The sequence below is a fragment of the Populus nigra genome, chromosome 9 (assembly GCF_951802175.1).
Source record: "Populus nigra chromosome 9, ddPopNigr1.1, whole genome shotgun sequence".
NCBI lineage: Eukaryota > Viridiplantae > Streptophyta > Magnoliopsida > Malpighiales > Salicaceae > Populus > Populus nigra.
In genome coordinates, this window is record NC_084860.1 from 14705201 (window position 1) to 14712806 (window position 7606).

Here is a 7606-nt window from a genome sequence, read left to right on the forward strand (position 1 = left end):
TGTGTGGGTGTGTATTCCTTTTGAAGATAACAATACCTAGAATAATTAATTAGAGGATAATCAGTTAAGTTAGTGAATAGTAAGACAAATTATTAATTAGGATATATTAAATAAAAATATTTAATAGTTTATAACTTGAAGTCATTATTATCAATTTTTGTGATTTTTAAGAAAACAATGACACTTGCATGTTATATATAAAACAAAAGGTCCCAACAATCAAAACACCCTACCTGATTAAATGGTTGAAATCAGGGGGGAAATGTAAATTAAAATGGGCTATAATTTAGAGCGTATTAATTTATAAGTAATTAGGCAATAGAAATAATTCTTTTGCGAGGATATTAGTGATTGTTTGAGAGTATGATTATGGTTATTTTTTTTCGTGTCGAAATACATCAAAATAATATATTTTTTATTTTTTAAAAAATTATATTTGAGATCAGCCCATTAAAACGATCTAAAACACACATATAAATTAATTTTTAATAAAAACAATAAAAAAAATTTAAATTTTTTTAAAAAACACGGTTTGCACCGCGTTCCCGAATAATGTCTAATAGTGGTCAGAGATCCTGTAGAAAATCAACGAAGATGGCGGAAGAGAAGAGACGACACAAGAAATGACAAGGTAATTTGTTTGCAATTTATCAACACTCAACAGTGGCCCTACTTGGGATGCATCAACTTCCAGTATTTATATATCTTCACAATTAGCAACCAAGTATGAAACAGCTTAAACACTTGGCATCAATGGATATGATCCTTGCATTCGTATTTATCATTACAAAACTACTTTTATTCCTGTTCAAGTTCTCCTCTGCCCTTGACAGCATTAGTCCATCAGAATTTATGATTGATGGCAAGACATTGGTCTCCGAAAAGGAAACTTTTGAACTGGGTTTTTTTAGTCCTGGCATTTCCAAGAAAAGATACTTGGGAATATGGTACAAAAATATCCCAGTTAGAACCATTGTTTGGGTTGCAAACCGGCGCAATCCTATTAATGATTCCTCTGGCTTGTTGAAGGTAGATAACTGCTGCAACATTGTACTTCTTAGCAACAACACTAATACTGTTGTTTGGTCTTCAAACTCAACGAAAAAAGCAAGCAGTCCGATTTTGCAACTTCTGGATTCTGGGAATCTAGTCTTGAGGGAAAAAAATGATGGAAGGAGCGGACTCTTATGGCAAAGTTTCGATTATCCATGTGATACAATGTTACCAGGAATGAAGTTTGGATGGGATTTAAGGACAGGATTTGATTGGCGTCTATCATCTTGGAAGAGCTCAGATGATCCATCTCCTGGAGACTTTACAATGGGGATCGAACGAGAGAGTATCCCCGAAGTAGTAGCCTGGAAGGGCTCGAAGAGCACTACAGGAGTGGTCCATGGAATGGCGTTGGATTTAGTGGTTCTGCAGAGGTAAAGCCTAACCCAGTTTTTGATTTCACTTTTGTCTCAAATGACATGGAGGTGTACTATAAAATTAACCTCAAGAGTGAGTCTACAGTGATCTCAAGGTTAGTTTTGAACCATACTACCTACGATCGTCAGTGCTATACATTGAATGAAGAAACTCAAACTTGGGTGCTCCAAGTTTCTGTGCCAAGAGACCGCTGTGATAATTATGGCCTTTGTGGTGCAAATGCAAATTGCATTTTCAATGCCATACCGGTTTGTCAATGTTCGGAAAAATTCAAGCCCAAGTCACCAGAGGAATGGAACAAAATGGACTGGTCTCAAGGGTGCGTGCGAAATAAGGAATTAGACTGTCAGAAAGGAGATGGATTCATCAAATTTGATGGACTCAAATTGCCAGATGCTACACATTCTTGGGTCAACAAAGATATGAATCTCCAGGAATGCAAGGCTAAATGCCTAGGAAATTGTTCCTGTATGGCCTATTCAAATTTAGATATTAGAGGAGGAGGGAGTGGATGCGCTAATTGGTTTGGTGATCTGATGGATATCAGACTGGTTCCGGGTGGAGGCCAGGAACTATACATTCGGATGCATGCTTCCGAAACAGGTATATTATTGCCATAGTTTTTGTTAATCCATAAGCATGTGAAAAAGCCACTGCAATTAACCTTAGTTTCCTTGATCACAACTTCATTGATTCAGTTTTAGCTGACATCCAAGTCTTCTTAATTTGCATCGTCAGGAGACCGTGAGGCTAAAGCTAACATGAAGATTGCTGCGATAGATACAGCTGCCGTTGCCTTAATCTTGGGGATAATAACGATCAGCTATCATATCTTGAAAGAAAAGGCAAAGTCTGCAGGTAAAGTATCCTAGACTGGTCACCTCCACTAAATAAATGACCGTCATGTTTGTTATACATTTCAATTGGAGTTATAAGCTTGTACAAACAAACAGCAGAAAAAATATATAATTACATAGAGGACACATTCTTCAGTAAATTGTAAAAGAAAAATACGAAGAGAACGTCAATCTTCAATCAATTCAATTTCTGAAACTAGAAAAGTAGAAACATTACTGTTCTGTGTTTTAGTTCATTTTGGTATTGACTCGCAGATGATATTAGCTAATTTGGATTCATTTAATGTTTTAATCATTTTCAGCACTTCGAAAGTTTTCTTCAATAAATGAACCTAATGTTTTAATATTTTGTATCCTTCTTTTCTAATCTTTTAATATTTGACATGGTGCCAAGGAAATACTTCATTTGAGAGAACAGAATCCGACTGGGAAATTGATAAGAACAATGGTGGGCAGAGGGAAGACATGGAGCTACCACTGTTTGCGTTCTCAGCCATAGCTGATGCCACCAACAACTTTTCAGTCAACAATAAGCTAGGAGAAGGTGGATTCGGACCAGTCTACAGGGTAAACTTCCAAAAAAGTTGGGTTTTGTTTTATGCAGAGCGTCACAAGTATTTTATAAATTTTGTCCTTTAGGGTAAGCTAGAAGATGGACAGGAAATTGCTGTGAAGAGGTTATCAAGGTGTTCTGGTCAAGGATTCAATGAGTTCAAAAATGAAGTGATACTAATTAACAAGCTTCAGCACAGAAATCTTGTGAAGCTTCTTGGTTGCTGCAGTCAAAGAGAGGAGAAAATGCTGATTTATGAATACATGCCTAACAGAAGCCTGGACTTCTTCATATTCGGCTCACTACGGATCCCTTTTAACCTGATAAACATAGCTGTCCTATGGTCTTGATAATAAGAAAATGCTTTAAGTTGTTGTTTCTATTAAATTTTTTGTTTTAAGTATTCCAATAGCACTTGGCCTAATATGAATGCTTGACTTATCAGATGAGACAAAAGGTAGACTGTTAGACTGGTCCAGGCGTTTCAACATCATTTCTGGGATTGCAAGGGGGCTTCTCTATCTTCATCAAGATTCCAGATTGAGAATTATACATAGAGATCTCAAAGCAAGTAATGTTTTACTTGATGATCACATGAATCCAAAAATTTCTGATTTTGGTTTGGCTAGAATGTTTGTGGCTGACCAAACTGAAGGCGACACAAGCAGAGTGGTGGGAACTTAGTAAGACATCTGATTCATTAGCCAGTTCTAATATTCCTATATTACCATTATGTATTCTTACGTTAAACGCTTCATGCAGCGGTTACATGGCACCAGAATACGCTACCGATGGTCTATTCTCAGTGAAATCCGATGTCTTTAGTTTCGGTGTCTTATTGCTTGAGATAATAAGCGGAAAGAAAAGTAAAGGGTTTTACCATCCAGACCATAGCCTTAGCCTTATTGGACATGTAAGTATTCAAGGTTAAATTGTTTTGTCGACTTATTACATGTCCTGAACTAATGGCTGACAGCAAGTCTTTTGTTTGTCTTAGACATGGAGATTGTGGAATGAAGGCAAAGCATCAGAGTTAATTGACGCTTTGGGAGATGAGTCATGCAATCCATCAGAAGTGCTGAGGTGCATACACATTAGCCTCTTATGCGTGCAACATCATCCTGATGACAGGCCAAGCATGGCCTCTGTCGTATGGATGTTGGGAGGAGAGAGTGCGTTGCCTAAGCCAAAAGAACCAGCTTTCCTTAATCACAGAGCTCCTGGTGAATCAAGTTTATCCTCGAGCAAGATTGGATCATCTTCAACCAACGAAATTACTGTCTCAGTCTTGGAGCCTCGGTAGCTAATTGCCTCTATCTGGTTAACTAGACTGGAATTAAGGTCTGCTTTAAACTATGTAGCAGCATTGGCCAAATGCTCTTGTTTTGCTTCTGAATTATATCCTGCTTGTCCTATCATTGCATACTAGTTACAAACCCTCACGTTGCATTGGTGATCAAAATCTTTGTGTGATTTTTATGCAGAAAATTTCTACTATTAAATCATTTATATAGCCTGTTTAATTTTCCATGTAAATTATGCAGACTTTTTTATATAAAGAAATAATTTAATTGAGAAAAAAGATCACTAACTAAACAGATAATTATTTGTATAATAGGAAAAAGAAGAAAACAATTTTATATTTTTAATGTTCAATATATTGTCTGATTATAAAATCGTTTATATCGAAGTTCATTCTTGTACTAAAAAAATATAATTTATAAGTATATGAATTCTAAAACTTCATAATAATATATCATTTTTTAAAAGAAAATAGAAATCAATTAGATATCAATCGAGTAACTAATTTTAGATCATTCTCCCGCACTATGCTGGAGGCGAATTTCATATTTTCTTAAAGTAAAAAACATGTTGAGGCATTGCTAAAAAGCTTTCTATTATAACTTTTTTAAAAAATTGCATGGCAATCAACTTGATGTAATACGGTTAATTTTATAATTTTAAAAGCAATTTAAATGACCAGTAAAAATATATTTTGATTTAAAATAAATATTTAAAATGAGATTTTTTTTATAAATATTGAGACGACAATATATTATATCGATTGGGGTGAATCCGGAATAACAGGACAATCCTCATGTCAGGTCATAAGACCATGATAACCCAATAAAAATAATCAAAAGAAAATTATAAATCTCAATTTTCAATAAACTCAATATTTAATAATGAAACTCAAAAAAATAACCTGAGTCAATCCGAGTTAACCTTCCAAACTCATAACTCAGTTATGAGACTAGGATAGCCCAATATAAATTAAATTGACACAAATTATAAAATTTAATTATTAATCAACCTAGTATTTAAAGATAAAATTAAAAAAAATCAATTAAAAAATAACACAAAAACATCTTAAGTCAACTTAGGTTAAGCCGTCAAACTCGTGACTCAAGTTATGAGACAAAGATAATCAATCTCCTATAAAGCAATCTGAAACAAATCATGAAATTTAATTCTCAATCAACCCAATATTAAACGGATAAAATTGAGAAAAAAATCGATTAAGAAAAAAAAATGAAAAAAAACACTCAAGTTAACTCATTGAATCCACGGTCTGGGTAGTTAGATTGTGATAACCTAATAAATGTAAAACAATTATAAAGCTCAATCCCCTAATAAATCTAATGTTGAAAAATAAAATTAAAATTAAAAATTGATTAAAAAGAAAAAAAAAACAATTTGAGTCAATTCAGGTTAACCCATCAAACGTATAATCCAAATCATAAAATAAGGATAACCTTATAAAAAGAAAACCAAAACAAATCTTGAAACCTTGTTCCCAAATTAACCCAATGTTAATAACTCGAGTGAACCCTAATTAACTTACCAAACTTGCGACTTGCGTTATGAGACAAAGATAACTACATTAAAAGCAAGCCCAAACAAATCATAAAACTAATTTCTAATGTAATTAAAGGGAAAATAGTTAGTTAGAAAAAAAATTTTTATTCAATCGAGTTAATTTATCAAACCCGCGATCCGAGTCATGAGATTAAAATAACCTTAAAAAAATTAAATTAGAAAATAATTATGAAACTTAATTCTTAATAAACTTAATGTTGAAGGATATATATATATATATATATATATATATATATATATATAACTATTCAAATCAATTGTGTTATGTCTCTTTTAATTTTTTGTTAATTTATATCATCATAATACATTCTTTTTAAAAAAGAAGAAGAAGAAGAGAGATAACACCTTTTGGTGTCATCACATACCCTTTTTCACTAAAAATATTAATGTTCAATAAAAGAAAGATTCTAACTTAGTCCTTATTGCATTTCAAAATTAAATTGAAAATAAATATTTTATGAAATCTTGATAATATCTTTTTTTAATTATATTTAAAATTGTAAAAATAATATCATGTTTTTATTTCAAGTAGTTGTGAGAAAAAAGTACAATCATATTTAAATAAAATCTTTTAAGTTTGAAATTTTAATTTTATTATATTCAGGACATTAATAATTGTTTTGAACCAAAACTCTAAGGCTCAAATTGTCATAAATAATCAGCTTTTGTCTTACACAATTATTTATTTTTTTGAAAATCATTCATAAATTTTGTGGTTTATGGGCGGGGACAGTATTATTGATATATATATATATGGAATTGAATTAGAAAAAATAAAAAGTAAGATTTTCTTCTCACCTACCAAGTAAGATTTAATTAGCCTTATAAATAAATAAAAAACATTAAGTTAAGTGCAGGGCCTTCTAGCCATTTTTATTTTCTAAGCACAATTAAATTACTGTGCTACACTAGGAAGCAACAAAAATCAGGCTTCCTTACAATGCTTTTTCAATTTGTTTTTTTAGTTATAATCAATTAAATTTATGGGCAATTTAATTTCTTTAAAATATAAAATATTAATAAAAAAATTGTGTTTAATATGTTTATTTTGTTTTAGATAATTTTTTATTTTATTTTTTAAAATCTCATACCTTGGTATTTTTCTTATGGAGCCACTAGTTTTAAAAGGTTATTGACTTTGATCTTTTTATAAAATTGATTTTTTAAAAAATAATTTTATTTTTCAATATTTAAAAAATAATTTTATCCTTTAATATTTGATTTTTATAGAATTAGACTTCAAGCTTTTTTTTTTCACTTTTTTTTTATAGTATTATCCAAATTCTATGCTTACCGTTTCAAGGTTGATGGATTAATTAGGGGTTACTTAAATTTTTAGTTTTGCATTTTTAATTTTTTTTTGTTCACTCCTAAGCATTTTTTTTAATTCAGAATCTTGTTTTGTTGGTTTTTAGGGTTTGTCTCCTACACGACAATCTAGACTTTATTACTACGATAATGAGTTTCAGAGTTTCGAAGGTTACACTAGTGTTTTTTTTTTTTTTAATATCATCATTTAAGAGTTATTTTATAGTTAAGCTTTATAGTTTGATTTAGTTAGCTTTCTTAGAAGACTTTTTTTTATCGGCACAAATATTCATTTGATTATATAAAAAATATATTCTAAAAAATATAATTATTAAACACAACTTAGTACATGACCTTTGTTGCAAAATAAAATATTTTAATATTTTTTTAATTTCATCTTTCAACATTTAATTTTTTTAAGATTACTCTTCACGCTTCTTCTTTTTCTTACTTTTCTTTCAATGAGATTATTTTAATCATGTGCTTATGATCGCGGGGTTAACATATTTACACAAATTAACTTAGATTATTTTTTTTAATTAATATCTTTTTTTTAGTTTCATCATTCAACATTGAG

The 7606-nt window shown here is 30.9% G+C and overlaps 1 pseudogene; it reads left to right on the forward strand.

The window, feature by feature from the left end:
* The first annotated feature begins 741 nt into the window (after nt 1-741).
* Nucleotides 742-4377, forward strand: LOC133703076 (G-type lectin S-receptor-like serine/threonine-protein kinase At4g27290; annotated as a pseudogene).
* Nucleotides 4378-7606: the final 3229 nt, after the last annotated feature.